This window comes from Phyllobates terribilis, unplaced genomic scaffold (assembly GCF_046119375.1).
Source record: "Phyllobates terribilis strain yellow unplaced genomic scaffold, ASM4611937v1 Scaffold_9__5_contigs__length_417890890, whole genome shotgun sequence".
NCBI lineage: Eukaryota > Metazoa > Chordata > Amphibia > Anura > Dendrobatidae > Phyllobates > Phyllobates terribilis.
The window spans coordinates 306,906,228-306,928,131 of record NW_027362769.1 but is presented as its reverse complement, the minus strand read 5'-3'; the positions used below and the strand labels follow the sequence as shown (position 1 = coordinate 306,928,131).

General features: G+C 42.6%; 1 pseudogene; it reads right to left on the bottom strand.

Moving 5' to 3' along the window:
- Positions 1-14,336: 14,336 nt before the first annotated feature.
- On the bottom strand, positions 14,337-18,338 carry LOC141161344 (posterior protein-like; annotated as a pseudogene).
- Positions 18,339-21,904: the final 3,566 nt, after the last annotated feature.

The window sequence follows — 21,904 nt, the reverse complement described above, 5'->3', positions numbered from 1 at the left end:
AGATGGCACTGAGAGACGAACTCACCCCTCCCATTGGAATTCCTAAGGCGATACTGAGGCTAAAAGATACAAGAATGAGCAAATTGCAGTGTGCCGAGTTATCAGAAAGAGCAATGAATTTTACTAATCCCACCTAGAAGTAGAATACTATATAACCCCATGTCTACGATGCCATTTTTGCGTGGTTCAGTCTCTGAGTGAAGTTTTTCAACCAGATTAGCAAATTTGGTTAATTAGCTTCTTTGCATGCACTTGGACATCTTTAATTTGGAGGAGAGCAGTTACCTAGTGTATCTTAAATTGGTGCACATAACACATCTGCATCTCTGGCTGCTATGGGCATAAAAGGGGACAAACTTATGGTGTGGCACCCATGCTCCCCTGACCTCAACCTCATTGAGAACCTCTGGAGCATCATCAAAAGGAGTGTCTATGATGGCGGGAGGCAGTTCACATCTAAGCAACAGCTCTGGGAGGGTATTCTGTCCTCATGCAAAACAATTGAAGCAGAAACCATCCAAAACCTGACAAATTCAATGGACGAGAGAGTTCAGAAGTTCCTTTCGAACAAGCGGTCCTATGTGCAAATGTAACATCACCTAGAATAAAGTTTTGAGTTGAAAACTGTTTGATTTCAGTTTGTAATAACCTGCTAATGCTTATAATTTCAAAAATGACCATTTTCTTGTTCTTTATTAAAATGAAAAGGTTGAAAACTCTGCTGTGCATAATAATTTGGAACATGCATTTTGAGTGCAGTTTGAGTTTTTTATTTTTTTAAAAATATACTGTTATCATAGGCAGTTTGTACAAAAACCTTTCAATTGTACTCTAATAGTTATTTGACTGGAAAATTACAATGACTGCAATTCATATAGGTAATTTGGGAAAATCTGAGAAAATATTATTTGCATAATAATTTGGAACACAGTGTATAGTGTCAGTGTACAGGTAATACAGTGATCACAAGTGACATTATACACAAGAGCTCTGTATATAGTGTACAGGTAATACAGTGATCACCAGTGACATTACACACAGGAGCCCTGTACATAGTGTATAGTGTCAGTGTACAGATAACACACAGCCTCAACGGTGATGTCTCTAGTTGAAGTCCTTCATCTTCTCTTTTCTCCTTCATCCAGCACAGACCTCCATCGCTTCTTCCAGCCAGGACTCACCTCTGCATAAAATAACACACAGTTATCTAGAGCACATTCTCCAACTTCTACACTATACAGCTGAATACAGACCGCCAACCCATCATTAATATATAATTAGTTATTATTAGTGATGAGCGAACGTGCTCTCCACTGCTCAGTACTCGCCTGAGCATCTCACTCGAGATACTCGAAACAAGTATTTCCTTATTGCTCGGGCAAGAGCTAGACTCCCCTCCCTGCATGTTTGGAGCTCTTTAGAGAGCCAATGAACATGCAGGGATTGCCTGCCACACACTGTCATGCTGTAGCCATGTTGGTTGTGGCATTACAGTGATTGGCTGGCCGCACAGCATCATCAGGTGTATATAAGACCGGGCGCCGCCATGCTCATCACAGTCTACCCCAGAATCAGGCAGAGTAGGGAGAGCTGCTGCGTCAGAGAGAGATTTGCTTGTTTATAGTTAGTATAGGTATTCCACAACATATACAATATCTAGATGCATTTTATACTTCAGCAATTATACAATTTGTGACAGATGTACAGGAGCACAAATATGGATAAGGTATAGAACAATAATAAAAAATATATATAGCAATATATCAAACTTTTTTTACATGTAAAATGTGCATCCAATTAACACATAATAATTTCAACATCTATACCTATTAAAATAAAATTGGTGCTTTAGGTAGTTTCAAGCACTCCAAATTTATAATATATTCAAGAAATAATGGTCATGATATTTACTAGTCATACTTTTAGATAATCCCCTACCCCTTTGAGTATATCTAATAAATTCAGATTACGAATAGTTCACAAATATCACAAGCAATTTGCATCGCTGCACACGGTACCAGTAGATAACTTGTCCAATGCCCTATTAAAAGCATCTTATTAGAATATATGGAGATCACACTGGCTGATAGAAATATTTGATGCTCTATTGCAAAATATTAGCAAGTGTCTATATTCTCATATAATGGGCACACTCTGTTGTAGGTCCTTTCATCTTGTATATTTTTCATTTAGATTGTAATATATATGGTCTTTTCACAATTTTTCAGATACAGGTCAATTCATGTCAAGAAATCCCAAGAAAATGTTCCATAAAGGTAGTTTATCAATCCAATTGCCATCAAATCACAAATCATGGCTCATCCAGGATTCAAATTTGATAAATTAAAGTATGCTCCATCACAGATCCTGGAAATAAAGAACAAGAGCAGAATCAGATTCTTAGCAGTTATAATCTATATATGGTTTCTGTAGAATACAAAATTTAACTTGAGCATCTGACTTTATTTACAAGTAAAAGCACTTGTAGTCAGCAAAAATAACTTGAAGTGAAAACAAAAATAACATTTACAAAAAAAAATATTTTAATCTCGCTAGCTATATATATTGCATGGTAATTCTTACCCTTACGCCCGTTTAGTACTAAGACATTGTACCAAACAACAAGACGGAAAACAAAATATTGAATGTGAGGTAAGTGAAAAAAAAAAAATATATATATATACACTGCTCAAAAAAATAAAGGGAACACTCAATTAACACATCCTAGATCTGAATGAATGAAATATTCTCATTGAATACTTTGTTCTGTACGGTTATAGGAAGTTTCGCCCCCAGCAGTTCGCTCCCAGCAATTTACCCCAGCAGTTCGTCCCCATCAGTTCGCCCCCAGGTACATTTCGCCCCCGCACATTTCGCCCCTATCATTTCGACCCCAGGAAGATTCGCCCCCGCACGTTTCGCTCCCGGACGTTGCGCAAACTGGGGGCGATATGTCTGGGGGTGAAATGTCCGGGGGCAAAACATCCTGGGGGCCAAATGCTGGGGACGAAATGTGCGGGGGCGAAATGTACCCGGGGGCGAACTGCTGGGGGCGAAACATCCAATTCCCGTTCTGTACAAAGTTGAATGTGCTGACAACAAAATCACACAAAAATCATCAATGGAAATTAAATTTATTAACCAATAGAGACCTGGATTTCGAGTCACCCCCAAAATAAAAGTGGAAAAGCACACTACAGGCTGATCCAACTTTGATGTAATGTCCTTAAAACAAGTCAAAATGTGTCTCAGTATTGTGTGTGGCCTCCACGTGCCTGTATGACCTCCCTACAACGCCTGGGCATGCTCCTGATGAGGTTGCAGATGGTCTTCTGTGGGATCTCCTCCCAGACCTGGACTAAAGCATCTGCCAACTCCAGGACAGTCTGTGGTGCAACGTGACGTTGGTGGATGGAGCGAGACATGATGTCCCAGATGTGCTCAATTGGATTCAGGTCTGGGGAACGGGCGGGCCACTCCATAGCTTCAATGCCATCATCTTGCAGGAATTACTGACACACTCCAGCCAGATAAGGTCTGGCATTGTCCTGCATTAGGAGGAACCCAGGGCCAACCGCACCAGCAAATGATCTCAGAAGGGGTCTGAGGATCTCATCTCTGTACCTAATGGCAGTCAGGCTGACTCTGGCGAGCACATGGAGGGCTGTGCGGCCCCTCCAAAGAAATGCCACCCCACATCATTACTGACCCACTGCCAAACCAGTCATGCTGAAGGATGTTGAAGGCAGCAGATCGCTCTCCACGCTGTCTGTAGACAGTCACGTCTGTCACATGTGCTCAGTGTGAACCTGCTTTCATCTGTGAAGAGCACAAGGCGCCAGTGGCGACTTTGCCAATCCTGGTGTTCTGTGCCAAATGCCAAGCATCCTGCACGGTGTTGGGCTGTGAGCACAACCCCCATCTGTGGACGTCGGGTTCTCATACCACCCTAATGGAGTCGGCTTCTAACTGTTTGTGCAGACACATGCACATTTGTGGCCTGCTGGAGGTCATTTTGCAGGGCTCTGGCAGTGCTCCTCCTGTTCCTCCTTGCACAAAGGCGGAGGTAGCGGTTCTGCTGCTGTGTTGTTGCCCTCCTATGGCCCCCTCCACGTCTCCTGGTGTACTGGCCTGTCTCCTGGTAGTGCCTCCAGCCTCTGGACACTACGCTGACAGATACAGCAAACCTTCTTGCCACAGGTCGCATTGATGTGCCATCCTGGATGAGCTGCACTACCTGAGCAACTTCTGTGGGTTGTAGAGTCCGTCTCATGCTACCACAAGAGTGAAAGCACAACCAACATTCAAAAGTGACCGAAACATCAGCCAGAAAGCATTGGTATTGAGATGTGGTCTGTGGTCCCCAGCTTCAGAACCACTCCTTTATTGAGTGTGTCTTGATAATTGCCAATAATTTCCATCTATTGTCTATTTTATTTGCACAACAGCATGTGAAATTGATTGTCAATCAGTGTTGCTTCCTAAGTGGACAGTTTGATTTCACAGAAGTTTGATCCACTTGGAGTTATATTCTGTTGTTTAAGCGTTCCCTTTATTTTTTTGAGCAGTGCATATAAAACTCTCAATGTAGCTGTTAAAAAGGAAAAAAAAAAAATATATATATACAGTACAGACCAAAAGTTTGGACACAACTTCTCATTTAAAGATTTTTCTGTATTTTCTTGACTATGAAAATTGTACTTTGTAATTCAGCGGCTTGCGGTATTACTGTAATGGTCCAGGGAGTGTTTTGGCCGACCATGTACCTCCCCCAGGTGACTGTTCACATGACTGACATCACACAGGTCCTGTGCACACAGAAGGTCTGATCACATGACTGTGACATCAGCACAGGTCCTGTGTGAGCACTGGAAGATATATAAACCCTGGTAGATTTGAGACAGGTGTGTAAGGCGTGAGGCCTGTTCCCGTGTTGGACACAGTTAGTCTAGAGAGGCCTGGTGAAGTCTGGTGAAGCCTGGAAGGCAGAGGCTGGATCCGTATGTGTAAGCGATACCAGTAGCCTTGGAGGGCCAGAGGCTTGGAAGGCAAGAGTCCTGGAAGGCAGAGGCTGGATGTAGGTGAGAAAACATACCAGTAGCCTTTGAAGGAACGAAGGCTGGAGACCCCCATCTGGGAAGCCGTAAAGCCACAGTGGTGGCAGAATAAATCTGACTGAAGCAGCTAAAACCCAGCAAAGGTAAAGCACTGCATTATATGGACGTTGCTATAAGTGACTTTGCTGGAGGCTGTAACTGGAGCCAAGTGGGAATGTCTGCCACTTGAAAGGCTCCTGGACATTATATGTGTATGTCGGCGAGCCACTGAGTTGGACTCGGTGATAAGCAGTAGTGAAGTTTAATAAACTGCTGGATTGTGAAATACTGGAAAACGTGGCTGGTGTGCTTTAATTGACCCGGTGCAGTGAGTGTCCCCCAACATGATGACTAGCGCTGCCTTACATGTGGTTGAAGAATGCGGGCAACTGCAGCCCGGTTGCTAGGGGCAACTGCAGCCTGGTTGCTAGGGGTAACGGCACAGGACGACGAGTGTGGATGCAAGCATCTTGCTGTGGCTCGGCGGGGTCATGAAAATTAAAGCATCTTGCTGTAACTCGGCGGGGTTACGAAAATTGTCTTCGCACTCAAACCTGGTTTGCTGTGACTCGGCAGGGTCACAAAAATTAAAGCATCTGGCTGTAACTCGGCGGGGTTACGAAAATTGTACTCACACTCAAACCTGTTTTGCTGTAACTCGGCGGGGATTGCGAAAATTGGCCTCGCACTCAAACCTGGTTTGCTGTGGCTCGGCGAGGCCACAAAAATTTTCCGGGGGAGAGCGGTGTGTGTGAATAGTGTACCGCGATGGCTGTGAACGGAGCAGCAAAAGAAAATGAAGCTATTGAGCGATTAAAGTGCCAGTTAAAACCGCAGCAGGTATTTGAGAAACGTCTACAGGACATGGTGCAGAAACGGCTGGAGCTGTGGGCACCGTATAGAATGGCAGCAGTGAACCATTCTGTCAACTCTCCGGGGGCGCCAGTATTGTCCCAGAGTGCCCGGGGAGGTGGTAAGAGATGTTGTGAACTGGGCCCTAAGACTATTGCTGATTTTTTTTTTGTAAAAATTCCCCTACCGGTGTGGTTGTTCAAAAGGGGGCGGAGTCTAAAAAAAGGGGCGGATTTTTACAAGAGCGTGGAGTATAGAAAACCAAAATTTGTTACTGGTTGTGGGTTGGTACCGCCTAAAAATGACAATTTGACCGTTGATAACGGGGTAGCTCCAGTAGAAGGGGTTGACGTCAAGGTGGGAGGTGACTTGTTGGTCCACAACACCATGGGAGTGACACAGACCCCACAACTGATGGTGACACTATGAAAGTAGAAAGAGAGTTCAGTCAGGAAAGGCTATACGAGGGGAGAGAGTCCCCCTCTCGTCGTCGACGGCGCAAGGGCCACAAAAAGGTTTCTCCTGTAGTCTTGGCTGCAAGTGAAAATAAAGAAAATGTAGTATTGTGTGCCTTTGTTTCAAGTGTGGATCCTCCTTTAGAGGCAGAAGAGGAGGTGACGTTGCCAGTAGCAACTTCCGGTACAGTACTGAGACAGAAGGATCAGGATCTGACAGCCCTGAAAGAGGAGGTGGCCAGTCATGACCAAGAGCTGGAGCCTATCAGGCAGCAGTGTCAGAGTGACGTGCAGCAGCTATCGGAAAACCTGGAGAACGTGTCCTCAGACCAGCGGAGCCTGGAGTCTGAACGGCAGAAAATATACCAGGTTGTGAGGAACTTACAGCGAGACCTGGAGGGAAGCAACGAGGAAATTAACCAATGGAAGGAAATGGTCAAGGAAATTAAGAAGGACGGCCGCAAAACCAAGGAGGAGGTTTTGCAGTTCAAGCTTGAGAAGGAGGCACTGCAGGATGAAGTTTCTGGGCGTGAACAAAACCTAGAACGACTGCGCGAACAGCTCAACCGGGAGCTGTGTGAAACAAGAAGGAATATGGTGAACGCGGTGGGGAACTGCAACAAATTAAGAGAGACTATGAAGATCTCCTCAGGGTTAAAGAAAATCTAGAGGATGATAAGGCGGATGCAGAGCACATGAGCCAAGTGGTTGAGACCACTCTGCAGGACACCCGTGATGAAAATGGTGATCTTCACAGAAAGACCCTAGGTCTGGAAGCTCAGGTGAAGGAGCTGCAGACTTTCTGTGATAATCTCCAGAGGGCAGAGGGCCTTAAGGAAAGAATCAGCAAGATGGAAGCTGAGCAGAAAAAGATGGAGGAGTCTATCGGAGAAGCCACAGACCAGGGCCAGGAGTTGGCCACTGGAGATGGGAGGTATGAAACAAATACCTATTCGAATAATGCGAGCTCGGATGATTCGGTGGATGTAGGAGCCGAGATCAAGGAGCTCAAGGAGTTGCTACAAGCTCATTTGAAGCAAGAGAAGCTTGAGAGACTGGCTGTTGAGAGCCGAGTGGGCACATTGGAGACAGAGAGGTCTGAGAGAACTCTACTGTTAAAGGAGCAGTTGAAGCAGGAAGAGCTTCAGAGATGGGCTGCTGAGAGGCGAGTAGCTGAGCTAGAGGAAGAAGTTTTCAGGCTCAAAAGTCGCCTGGCAAAGTATCACTCAGTGAACGAGGCCTCCTTGGAGAAGGAAAAGGGCAAACAAGTTGCACTCACTCCCTTATACCATGAGAAGGTGGACCTGAGGATAGCTAAGAGAGTGTTAACAGAAGATAAATATGAAATGGAAGTGGTCAAGATGAAAATTCGTGAATTTGTAGCTGTGAGTCAGCTCAGGGGAGGGTGAAGAAGCTGAAAGTCAGTTGCCCCTGAAACCTGAGCTAGATGATCTTCTGGAGACCACTGGTGAGACAGAAACCTCTCGGTACAAGTGCCTCATAGATGTACCTGAGGATTTGAGAGAAGAATGCACCAGTGAGTCCGTGCATGAAGAGTCTAAGAAGGCCTTGGGAGCCTGTAAGGTGTACTCGACCTCAGAAGCTAAACAGCTGGTGGTCCTGTCCACGACCGAAGTCACAGTGAAGAGGGTGGCGATCCTAAGTGACATGCACTGGTGATGTATTCGCACGAAGCGGTTTTTCCGGTTGAAGACGGAACAAGCCGTTAGACAACTGGAGCTTATGAGAAAAGCCCACAGTCTGCGGGAAGAGGTCATCCAGGTGCCTCATGTTCTGGTGAGAAAGCTAAATGGGAGAAATGGCCGAGCCATGCAGATGATGGTATAGAAGTCTGGTGTGATGTGAGTAAGCCGTCCACGTGATCGATAGGACTGAATACCAGATGAAGATGGCATGGTGTCATTCTCCGCTGTAGGAATGGAAGAAAATTTTGCATATATACGCATGCTGATGGAGTACCGAGTGACTTACCTGCGAGAGGTAGAACAGTTGAATCTCGCTAGACTGCGAGTGGAAAGACAGAATCGCCTGAGTGGCAGAAGGTGGCAGCCGTCTAGAAATTGCGAGACCGGACAGAGAAAGGGCCCCCTAAATAACAGAACAGCTACAGCTGAAGTTAGGGACCTTTCAAGATGTCCTGAGAGTAGTGGGTGTGGGTTTAGAGGTAGTGAGACCTCCAGTAACTCAGGTTTGAGAAGCCGGTACAAACGACCCAATAGAGTACGGGACAGTACGGAGTCGAACCGGACCTTAGATACCAGGGCATGTGAGTCACACTGCTGTATTGACTGCTGAGAGCGGGGGAGGTCTGACAAGGTTACGACTGACCGCTGGGAGCGGGGGAGGTCTGACAAGGTTACGACCCAGAAATGTGACTTGATGAAGTCAGTGACAATGACGGATGGTAGGTCCCTAAGGAATGGGCTAATATCGATGACTAATGTTCCAGGGGCTGGGCAGCGCAATTGTCGAGTACATGGTCTCGGTGTGAGCTGTGGGTTATAAGGTGATTGTGTATATTATGTGTTCAACCTGACAAGTTTGAACAGAGGGGGGGGATATGTAATGCAGCGGCTTGCGGCATTACTGTAATGGTCCAGGGTGTGTTTTGGCGGACCATGTTCCTCCCCCAGGTGACTGGTCACATGGCTGACATCGCACAGGTCCTGTGCACACAGAAGGTCTGTAACTGGAGCCAAGTGGGCCTGCCAGCCACTTGAAAGGCTCCTGGACATTATATGTGTATGTCGGCGAGCCACTGAGTTGGACTCGGTGATAAGCAGTAGTGAAGTTTAATAAACTGCTGGATTGTGAAATACTGAAAAACATATATGCGGTTAAGTGTCCTCATACCTGCTGGTCGGAGTGTGTACATATAGTGGTGGCTCCGGACTAAATGTTCCTGCTGCGCATGTGATGCTCACCCCGACGCACGTTTCGGTGCGTCCTTCCTCAGTGTCCTCATACCTGCTTCCAGCAGGCATGAGGACACTTAACCACATATATGTATACAATGTTGAATACTTATTATAACCCAGCAAAAATTTGTGGTTAATGATATGAAATGATATTTTATGTCCATACACTGCTGGTCATATCTGGGATGGTGCTCTATTTGAGTATAAGTTGCATAGTAATTGACATTGACATCCTGCCAATGTAGCAGGTTAGATCTAAGTAGTGATAGTTAGATTATACTGAAATGAAGTGGTGTCATTACTCTGGCTTCCTCTGTACATACAAATAATTAATATTTTAATAAGGCATCTTTCTAATGTGTACGCTCGTTTTCTTTGTCACCATATACCCTAATTTGACACAATAAAGGTTGTTTTAATCGAATATATATGGCTTCTTTGTCAGATGTTTATTTATAGGTTTTTTCATTCATTTCCGATTGGTCAATCCAATCTAGTCAGCAGAGATACATAATTTTACGATGCGGATGCTTTAGACCATTAATATTATACATAAATCTAAATGTGTATCATCTGCTTGCCCTTTGCAACTTCTTAAGTATGAGACTAAGTGCAGACAATGACATGCAGAAGCATATATTTTCTATTATGGAAGTGATATCACAGCTGAGATCAATTGGTAAAGACATTAAAGAAAGTCATATAGCAGCAACATTATTGTGCAGTTTACCGGATTCATATACTGCTTTAATAAATGCACTAGAGACAAGACCTGAAACAGACATTACATTAGAGTTTGTGAAGACCAGACTCATAGATGAATATCAAAGAAGGAAAGAACAAACAAATGATTCTTCTACTGAAAAAGATAATGGAAATGCTCTTAAGGCTACAGAATAAAAAAGACCCTATAATAAAGAGACAAGAGAATGTTTCAGATGTAAGTAAAACAGGACATTTAAAGAAAGACTGTACTATATGGAAAGCAGAACAACAGAAATTACATCATAAAGAGAATACACAGAAGGTGAAAAACACCATTTCTGATTCATGTGAAAATAATTGGAATGGCACATTTAAAGTGACTGATAAGAAATCATCGTTGGGTTGGTTTATTGACTCAGGAGCAACAAGTCACATGATAAGTAATAAAAATGTCTTTACCGAACTTAATTTAAATAAGAAGGAAGCCATTTATCTTGCAGATGGTAGCAAAATAACTGCAGAAGGTGTTGGACAAGGAATGCTAAACTGTTCTAACAAGTTTGGGCATGATTCAAAAATACTTGTACAGGATGTGTTATATGTTCCAGGATTAAAACGAGGATTGTTATCTGTAAAACGTCTAACAGCTAAAGGACTTACTGTAAAATTCAAAGATGATGAGTGTACAATCCTAGCAGGAAACAAGTAATAACCAATGTGAAGACAGATGAACAATTATATCATATAGACACGTTAAAGGAACAGATGAAGTTGTGTAGACATGATCACAAGAATTGTATTCACATGTGGCATAGACATCTAGGACACAGACATCCTGAAACTATAATGGAGCTACAAAGGAAAGAATTGACAAAGGATCTATTGATATCTGATTGCTCAATTATTGTAAGATGTGAATGTTGTATAAAATCAAAAGCCACAAGGATATCTATTCCTAAAGAAAGTGAAACGAAAAGCACAAGACCACTTGATTTGGTGCATACTGATGTATGTGGACCCATGAAAGTGACTACATCAGGAGGTAATAGATATATGGTGACTTTTATAGATGACTACTCAAGATACACAGTCACATACTTAATCAAAAACAAAAGCAAAGTTTTCAATAAACTAGTAGACTACGTGACAAAGTCGAATAACAAATTTCAGAGGAAGCCAATTGTCATTAGAAGTGATAAAGGAGGTGAATTCACAGGAACCCAAATAGAAAACTACTTACGAAAAAATGGTATAGAGCATCAAAAGACTGTTCCTTACACACCTGAACAAAATGGTGTAGCAGAAAGGAAAAACAGAACTCTGACTGAAATGAGAAGGGTGTATGCTGACAGATTCCAAACTATCAGAGAAATATTGGGGTGAAGCAGCAATGACAGCTACATATCTACAGAACCGACTTTTTTCTAGAAAACTGAAAAGAAAAACATATGAACTGTGGCAAGGTATTAAACAAGTGTAAATCATTTAAGAGTTTTTGGTTGTAAAGTTTTTGTATTCATTTCAACAGAAAAACATTCCAAACTTCAAAATAGGTCCATGGAAGGAAGGATTTGTTGGATATTGTGAAAATTGCAAAGGATATAGAATCCTAGATCCCAAAACAGATAGAGTTATGGTAAGTAAAGCCCCCGTCTCTCATAGCGAGATCGCTAGCGAGATCGCTGCTGTGTCACGGTTTTGGTGATGCAACAGCGACCTCACCAGCGATGTCGCTATGTGTGACACTTTGCAGCGATTAGGCCCCTGCTGTGAGGTCGCTGATTGCTGCAAAGTGTTCTGGACCATTTTTTTTTCCTTGCCCTCCCGCTGGTCAGCACACATCGCTGTGTGTGACCAGCGGGAGCAGCGATCAGGCTGGTAACCATGATAAACATCGGGTTACTAGGGGCACATGCGCACCTAGTAACCCGCTGTTTATCATGGTTACGAGCATGCTAAAGTGAGCGGCAACCTCCCGCTCACCGTAGCAGAGTGGTAACCATGATAAACAACGGGTTACTAGGTGCGCGTGTGCCCCTAGTAACCCGATGTTTACCGTGGTTACCAGCCTGCTCCTGCTTCAGAAGGCTGATAACCAGGAGCAGGACATCGTGGAAAGATTCTTTCCACGATGTCGCTGCTCCCCTGATCGTTGGTGAGCCTGCCTGTTTGACAGCTCACCAGCGACCACATAGCGACGCAGCATTGATCCCTGACAGGTCGTATCGTTGTCGGGATCGCTGCAGCATCGCTAAGTGTAATGGGGCCTTAACAATGTGCCATTCATTGAGGATCTAAATGAAGACACTATGATTTCACTGGAAACAAAAAATGAGAAAAACAGCAATGATATAGCTGAAGGAATATCTGCTGAAAAAGAAGTTGAAATTAATAAAAAACAGAATACTGAAAGTGAAGAGAAACCACTACAAACAGACACAGAACCAAGACGTTCAATAAGAGAAAACAAAGGAACACCACCAATACGCCTTTCATACAAGGCAAGTACAGATAAAATTTATGAGCCTTCCTCTTGGGAAGACATATCTCGACTTCCTGAAAAAGAAGCTAATAAATGGATAGAGACAACAGAAATAGAAATAAAATCCATGCATGTCTCAAAAACATCGACACTAACAGAATTACCAGAAGGAAGAAAAGCTATAGGATGTAAATGGATTTTTAAAGTAAAGTACCGAACAAATGGCAAAGCTGAACGATACCGAGCAAGACTCGTAGCTAAAGGTTATTCTCAAAAATATGGAGAAGACTATGATGAAACATTTGCTCCAGTTGTCAAACATACTACAATAAGAACTTTGTCTGCAGCTGCAGCAATGAAACAAATGGAACTGAAACATCAGGATGTAAAGACAGCATTTTTGAATGGAAGTTTAACAGAAGATATTTACATGGAACAACCTCCCGGATTCAAAGATGAAAGTAAGCCAAACATGGTTTGCAAATTACAGAAAAGTATATACGGTTTAAAACAAGCTACTAAAGCATGGAATGATAAAATCACGGAGGTGCTCACAAATGAAAAATTTAAAAGAAGCAAAGCTGATCCTTGCCTGTACACAAAAAGACTAATGGACAGATGGATCTATGTACTCATATATTTTGATGACATTTTAGTTTGTTTTGAAAAAGAAAAGGATAAAGAGGACATACTAAAAATCCTGAATCAACATTTCGAGATCAAAGACTTGGGAAATGTGAAACAGTACTTAGGAATACAGATAGAAAGAGAAGAAGATGGAAGTTTCCTACTTAATCAAAATCACATGATTCAAGACATAACTGAAACATTTGGATTGAAGGATGCAAAACCAGCAAAGTCTCCAATGGAAACTAATTATCTTAAAGAGATGAGTAGTGAGAAAAATGTGTTACCAAATAATGAAGAGTACAGAATGGCGATAGAAAAATTACTGTATCTAGCGATTGTTACAACAAGGCCAGACATTGCAGCAGCAGTAGGAATTCTGAGTAGAAAATTGTCCAAGCCAAATAAAGTGGATTGGAATGCTGTGAAGAGAGTAATATGTTATTTGAAATTAACCAGCAATGTTAAACTGAAACTGCCTACAAGTGATAAATGCATTTTAACTGGATACGTTGATGCAGATTGGGCTGGAGATCCAACTGACAGAAAATCTACCAGTGGCTATCTTTTGTTTCTCTCAGGTGGACCAATTAGTTGGACTAGTAAAAAACAATCAATAGTAACTCTGTCGTCAACAGAAGCAGAATATGTTGCAGCAGCACATGCGAGTCAAGAAGTTCTATGGTTAAGACAATTGCTAACAGACCTAGGACAAGCACAGTTGGAACCAACAAAAATAAATGAGGACAATCGGGGATGTCTTGTTCTTGCTCAGATGGAAAGCGTTAACCCAAGAACCAAGCACATTGATGTGAAGTATCATTTCTTGAGGGACCATCAGGAACAAGGAATCCTGAAATTAGAATATTGCCCAACTGAAGATATGACAGCAGACATTTTCACAAAGCCATTGAATGCTGAAAAACTTCAGAGACTAATGAAGAAATTGGGTTTGACTGAATAAGTCGTCCTTACTGTTGAGAAAGGGTGTTGGTATATTCAACAGTTGTGGACTTCTTTGTGTGAAGGAGGACTTTATGCTGATCTGACAGTAGATGGTGATGTTGTGTAAAGTTTCCTTGTGTACTATATTGTAAAAGAAAAAAGTCAATCTTGTATTTTCTGTTTTGCACTTACTTCCTGGTGCAGTACTGTGTGACTGTACGTTTTTTCCTTTACTTCAGGTTCTGAGAAGTAAAAGCTTGTTATCCCATGTAATCTGCTCTGTGAAGTTTCTACTGCAACTGTGGGGATCCAGAAGCTGTGCAACAATCTGTGACCAACTCCAAAATAGCCAGAATGGTAGAGTTACCCATGGATCGATCACAGGGATGGTAGCACCTTCCTTTTGTTGTCTATAATATGGCGTACCCTGCTGTCTTACTGTGTTGTCCTTATCAGCATTTAGGCTCTGCATTGTTTATGCTTTTGGTACAGATGTAGCAGGGTCAGTTTCTATATTACCTATCTCCTCACATGTCTCTGTGAATTCTGTTTTATTAGTGGTAGATTCTCCCTCATCAGACTCAATACTATCAATCTCCTAGTGAAACAAATGGATATTTGGTTCTGGGTACACGTAAGGTGTATTACAATACCGTTTAATATGTCCAGGCCTCCCACATTCACAACAATACCTAATATATCCTCTTCTCCTAGGTCTATATACAGCAGATACATTTGTGGATGTTTCATACTGCTCCTTAGACTCATTACACTAATCCCTAAGTATATTCACAAAGTTTCCATAGGAGCTGCTATTCCTTAGAGCGACCCTTGTCGTGTAATCTACATTACAATGATTTGCCATTGAATACAAGAAATTAGCGTCATCCTGAGACATATCCAGACAGTTGTAAACAGTCCTATACAAGGCCAGATAATTATTACAGAAGAGCAGTGGATCATCATATCTCATGAATCTGGTCATTGCTAGAGCATTTTCACCTCTAGTGTCCCATCCACCTATGATACATTGCAATTCCTTCCTTCTTAACTCTGCACCTTTACAATTATTACTCATATGTGCAGATGAAAGCTGTGCTGCAAGTGGCCCTGGAAGCCAAGCTTGGAACAGAGACCAAGCATTTTTATTGTTCAGACTATACTGCTGGACCACAGCCTCAAATCGTTTAGACAGAAGGACTGGAGAAATATGTGAGTCAAACTTACTAAGAAGTTGACACAGATGAAGATTTTCAGAAATGGTGAGCAATGGGGCACTATCAATCAATGGAGAACTATATCTGACATTCATTGTATCCTCATTAGACAGAGTAAAGACATTCATTGTCTCAAGACTGCATTTCTTTGATGTAATAGACTGCATTTGTTGCTCTTTGCTATGCAGTTGACACTTATCTTCACCCAGTTGTCTCTCCAGTGTTGCAATTAACTTCTCCATTTGACTATTTTTCAGTTCTAAACAGAAAACCTGATTTGCATGTGAAGTGACACTCAGTCGACACTCCTTCAATTGTTCTTCCAACTTATCATTTCTCACAGCTAATTCATCCACATGTGAACGTAAACCGTCCATTTCACTAGTTGTATTATCAGAAATTTCAATAACAGAATCACTAATTTTGTCTACAGTACAGACCAAAAGTTTGGACACACCTTCTCATTTAAAGATTTTTCTGTATTTTCATGACTTTGAAAATTGTACATTCACACTGAAGGCATCAAAACTATGAATTAACACATGTGGAATTATATACTTAACAAAAAAGTGTGAAACAACTGAAAATATGTCTTATATTCTAGGTTACTCAAAGTAGCCACCTTTTGCTTGGATGACTGCTTTGCACACTCTTGGCATTCTCTTGATGAGCTTCAAGAGGTAGTCACTGGAAATGGTTTTCACTTCACAGGTGTGCCCTGTCAGGTTTAAAAAGTGTGATTTCTTGTCTTATAAATGGGGTTGGGACCATCAGTTGTGTTGTGCAGAAGTCAGGTGGATACACAGCTGATAGTCCTACTGAATAGACCATTAGAATTTGTATTATGGCAAGAAAAAAGCAGCTAAGTAAAGAAAAACGAGTGGCCATCATTACTTTAAGAAATGAAGGTCAGTCAGTGCGAAAAATTGGGCAAACTTTGAAAGTGTCCCCAAGTGCAGTTGCAAAAACCATCAAGCGCTACAAAGGAACTGGCTCACATGAGGACCGCCCCAGGAAAGGAAGACCAAGAGTCACCTCTGCTTCTGAGGATAAGTTTATCTGAGTCACCAGCCTCAGAAATCGCAGGTTAACAGCAGCTCAGATTAGAGACCAGGTCAATGCCACACAGAGTTCTAGCAGCAGACACATCTCTTCAACAACTGTTAAGAGGAGACTTTGTGCAGCTGGCCTTCATGGTAAAATAGCTGCTAGGAAACCACTGCTAAGGACAGGCAACAAGCAGAAGAGACTTGTTTGGGCTAAAGAACACAAGGAATGGACATTAGACCAGTGGAAATCTGTGCTTTGGTCAGATGAGTCCAAATTTGAGATCTTTGGTTCCAACCACCGTGTCTTTGTGCGACACAGAAAAGGTGAACGGATGGACTCTACATGCCTGGTTCCCACCGTGAAGCATGGAGGAGGAGGTGTGATGGTGTGGGGGTGCTTTGCTGGTGACACTGTTGGGGATTTATTCAAAATTGAAGGCATACTGAACCAGCATGGCTACCACAGCGTCTTGCAGCGGCATGCAATTCCATCCGGTTTGCATTTAGTTGGACCATCATTTATTTTTCAACAGGACAATGAATCCAAACACACCTCCAGGTGTAAGGGCTATTTGACCAAGAAGGAGAGTGATGGGATGCTACGCCACATGACCTGGCCTCCACAGTCACCCGACCTGAACCCAATCGAGATGGTTTGGGTAAGCTGGACTGCAGAGTGAAGGCAAAAGGGCCAACAAGTGCTAAGCATCTCTGGGAACTCCTTCAAGATTGTTGGAAGACCATTTCCGGTGACTACCTCTTGAAGCTCATCAAGAGAATGCCAAGAGTGTGCAAAGCAGTCATCAAAGCAAAAGGTGGCTACTTTGAAGAACCTAGAATATAAGACATATTTTCAGTTGTTTCTCACTTTTTTGTTAAGTATATAATTCCACGTGTTAATTCATAGTTTTGATGCCTTCAGTGTGAATGTATAATTTTCATAGTCATGAAAATACAGAAAAATCTTTAAATGAGAAGGTGTGTCCAAACTTTTGGTCTGTACTGTATATCCTCCTTGATTTGTAGCCTTTGCTACCACCAATTTGTTTCCTTCATTTCACTTAATTCCTTCATCTTAAGCAACACTGAAATATCATTGCTTAACTTTTCCTTTTTCAATTTCTTACTGAGTACTTTACTATTTAACTTATTATTAAAGATCTTATATTGTGATACCAAGTCCTTGTATTGGACTTCTAAAGATTTATCTGCACTGACTTGGTAAATAGCAGATGCATACTTTTTCACATACTTTTCCACAAATTCCATTTGCAGCAAACTGTAAACACAAACAAAATTAAAACTGAAGGAAATTAACACTAGGCCTTACACTAGGAACTTCCCAAAGGTCTAAACTCTTTTCACTACTTCCACCCTTTCCACACACACAACTCCAATCTGATTCTGATATAAACTATTCTGCCAAATACAAATGATGTTTCACTTTTACTATATACTTCCAATGACACACTGACAATACTTCTAAAAAAACACAATACTTGATACACAGCAACACCAAAATCATTAGAATCAACATACAAAAAAGTTTACAAGGAAATTCTTAACTCACCAGTGTTTCAGTTTCAACCAATATATAGATTCCTTGGTTCTTTGATCTCCACGCCTTTAACAAATGTAGACTAAAGCAGATTCATTTATTGCGGATTCTCTGCGGAATTTAATCACAATCCCATGTGGGGTGCCATTATGTAGAATCTGTTGAGTTTTGGGGTGCCAGTTAATATTAATTAACAAGAGCTACTGGATATTTAAAAGGGGATTTATTAGAAATAGGATATTTGCAATAACATACATAAGGGAAACCTAACTAAGGGACAAGGGAACAATGTAAGGGAAAGGGAAAAGGAGAGGGTAGTAGAAGATGGGAAGTGAGAAGAAGAATGCCTAACTAGTTTGATGTGCTACCTTTATATCAGTTACACAGTCAGACATGGCCCATACATTGCCCATCCCTGTAACACCTCCACATAATGGTACCATCCAATCAGGTCACAGTCTTTGGAGTTCTCCAGAAACATGCACATGGCTGCTGATGCAGACACTCTCCTGAAGGTGGCACTCTTAGGTCCAGAATGGATAAGAGGGTCAGGGGCCATATGTGATTGCAGTGGTATTCATCTTCCTGCAGATGGCATCTGGTATACAGCCAAGAAGTCTTTGTATCAAGTGGCCTGAGGACAGGTTCAACTGCATTTTGGTTGGAGATAAGAGGTCAATTTGAAGAGCAATGGTTTGTAATCCAAACACCTCAGGGGTTATGTACCTTTCAAAAGGCCAGACAAGATGTCCATCTCCTATGTAGGTGCTCTCTTTACTCTATCAACAGAACAAAAGGCACCACACCACAGGACACACAATTGCCTTCCCGCCTCACAGGTTTTATGACTCCACAGCACATGGTCAATCTCTTTGATGTAGTCCTTTGATGACCTTTAGTGCTATACAGAGTTTGTGGATCAAATTGTGATTTCAGTCATTCATATTACACGTACTATAGATATTGTCCATGTTGGGTTCCAACACACCCCCATTTCTACAAGATGCGGTCTACCATTTGGTCTGGGCTTGTCGTCTGCAGCTCGTCTGTACAGTGTGTGTAGAGGGATTGCTTTAATATCTACTCTTGTGTGTGGTGCTATAAAAGTAGAAGGTGTCAGAAAGGCCAGTGTGCAAGCTCCTGTGAAATTGTTGGGTAACCACTTGTAAGCCTGATGTCCACATACAATATATAAACTCTCTGGTGCTCCAGCAACAGTGTTGTTGAACAGACTAGCAATCCATTTAGATAACAAGGTGGTGCTTAATTTTTCCATAATTTTTCCCTGATACTGAGTGTCATTTGAGGTAAAACCTGATATTAGATTTTGAAAGGTGACATTTACACAATGAAGCTTAGGATTGAGAGTGGCATCAACCGATCCATTACACTCTGAATAGTCAGCTGTAAAGAAAGGAAACCCTCTGGATTTTATCTGAATACAGCTGCAAGAGGTAAAGTTCAGATAACAGGAGAGGTCGACACGACTGGTCGCCCAAGGCATTCCAGTCTGACTTAGAGGCGGACCACTCTTGTTAAACAGCAACCATGGCTCAGTCACCCAAGCAGCTACAGTTAGACCTAAAACCTTCTTTTTTTTGTTGTTCTTAGTCTAATAGGAAAAGTGTGGTTACTTAAGTAAAACATTTCTCTCAAAGTCACTGGAATGGCTAAATAAGGCATAGTATTGGAGGATATTGGACTATGGGGGTATATCCAACAGTTCTTAGGACGGATATTAGAGTTCATGTCTTGAAGTAAGACTTGGTGATGCTTTATCAGTTTGTTATCCCAGTTCTCTTTTAGTACTTCATGGAGAGTTAGGGCAAGGGGTACGGTTGCTATCACCATAGTCCAAACAAACAGGGTCATCATCTTTGCTGCTGCTGGGGTTCAAGACCTTTTTACAATGGCTGGCAATGATCCAAGTGTTCTTGCCTTGAAGCTTGACAGAAGTGGCAATTGTTAACAGCACTTGAAATGGTTCACTGTATCTGGACTCCAGTGGTCTCCTCATATGTCTCTTTACCATGACCCAATCTCCTGGTACCAAAATGTGAGTGCCAATGAGGCAATTGGGGTTTGGTATAGAGGAAAGAACACGATTATGAGTAACAGTCAAATGTTTATGTAACTCCAGAACATATTCAGTGAGAGAACCATAGGAGGCCTGCAGCTGCTGTGGGGAATACAACCCTGTCTTAGGGACACTACCAAACAGTATTTCATATGGGGACAGCTTCTCCCTCCCCCTTGGGGTGGTCTTCACTGAATGCAATGCTATGGGCAAACAATCTACCCAGGACAAGTGTGTTTCTTCCATGCACTTTTGGATTTTTAGTTTCAAGGTACCATTGAGGCGTTCCACCTTCCCACTACTTTGTGGATGATAGGAAACATGGAAAGCCTGTTCTATCCTAAGAGTGACCATGATTTGTTTCATTAGTTCTCCAGTAAAGTGGGTTCTTGTGTCACTTTCTATAGTTTCGGGGACCCCATATCTACAAAATACCTCACTGATCAATTTTTTTAGCAGTAGTTTTTGTGCTTGCTTTAGTCACTGCCCAAGCTTCTGGCCACCCAGAGAAAAGGTCAATGCATACCAGGGCGTATTCATAATTACCCACCTTAGATAGCTGTATGTAGTCCACCTGCATTCTCTGAAATGGGTAATCGGGTTTTGGTGTGCATTTTCAGTGGAACTCGAATAGGCCTACCAGGGTTATGTTTTGCACAAACTAGACATTCTTGAACATACTTTGCAGCCGTATTCGGGAACCCTGGGGCACACCAGTTTTGTAGCACCACTGCATACATAACACCCTTTGAGTTATGCACTGGAGAATGTGCAAGGGCAGCCATCATGGGGAACAGGCAGCGTGGAAGGCAAATACGGTTGTTTACCTGCCATACCCCTGACACTGACTGTACGGTGCCCGCTTTGACCCATGCATTCTGCTCGTGTGGGGGAGCCTGGGTCTGGAAAACCTGGAGTAGCTCGAGGTCCACGGCCACTGGGACCTGTGCAGGGGATGTCTCCTTATTTGAAAAGGGGCTTCCTGCCCTCCCTGACTCTGAGTCTCCTGGGGTTCCTGCATCTGCTATAGCCAGTATCTCTGTCAGAGGTAGTCGTGCTGCTTCCTTAGCCGCCTGGCCGACCAAGGCATACCCTACTGCAAGGGGAGTTTGTTCCCGTGTGTGTGCTGACACTTTGACTATGGCTGCCCTTCGGGGAAGAGTGAGTTCTGTGAGTAGCTGCTCTACCTCTTGTGCATTCCTTATAGATTAGCCAGCAGAGGTCAAGAAATTATGACTCCGCCAAATGGCGGCAAAGTCATGTGCAACACCATAAGCATATTGCGAGTCAGAAAATACATACATTCATTTCTTTACTTTTTCCCAGATTACATGCTGCAGCAAGTGCTTTAAGCTCCGCCTCTCGCGCAGAGCAGCTGGAGGGGAGTGGTTCTTGTATTACTGCCTTACCATTGTGGACTACTGCATACCCGGTGATGAATCGTCCTTGTTCACTGTCCCAAGCTCTGGAACCATCTACAAAATACTCAGCAGAGGGGTTAGTGAGTGGTACATCAGTAATATTTGCCAAGCCCTTTATTTCAATTTCCATCAATGCCTGACAATCATGTTCATGTGCCATATCAAACTCAGCTTCCTCATCTGCTAATTTGAAAAACAGGGGCAGGTCTTGGCTCATGGTCCCTCCCTCTTCCCCATCCTGATACTTTCCTCCCTTTTCTAAATCCACTGGAAGTAGTGTAGCTGGATTTAGAACATTACAGCGTTTGATAGTTATATGGGGGGTGTAAGGAGTGAGACTTCATATTTTGTCAACCTTGATGCTGAGAGGTCTGAGGCTGTTGAAGTATTTCAGGAACAGCATGAGGAACTTGAAATGTGAGGGGGCTTCATAACACTATGTACTCCGTCCACAGCTCTAACAACTGGATTTAGGGTTACA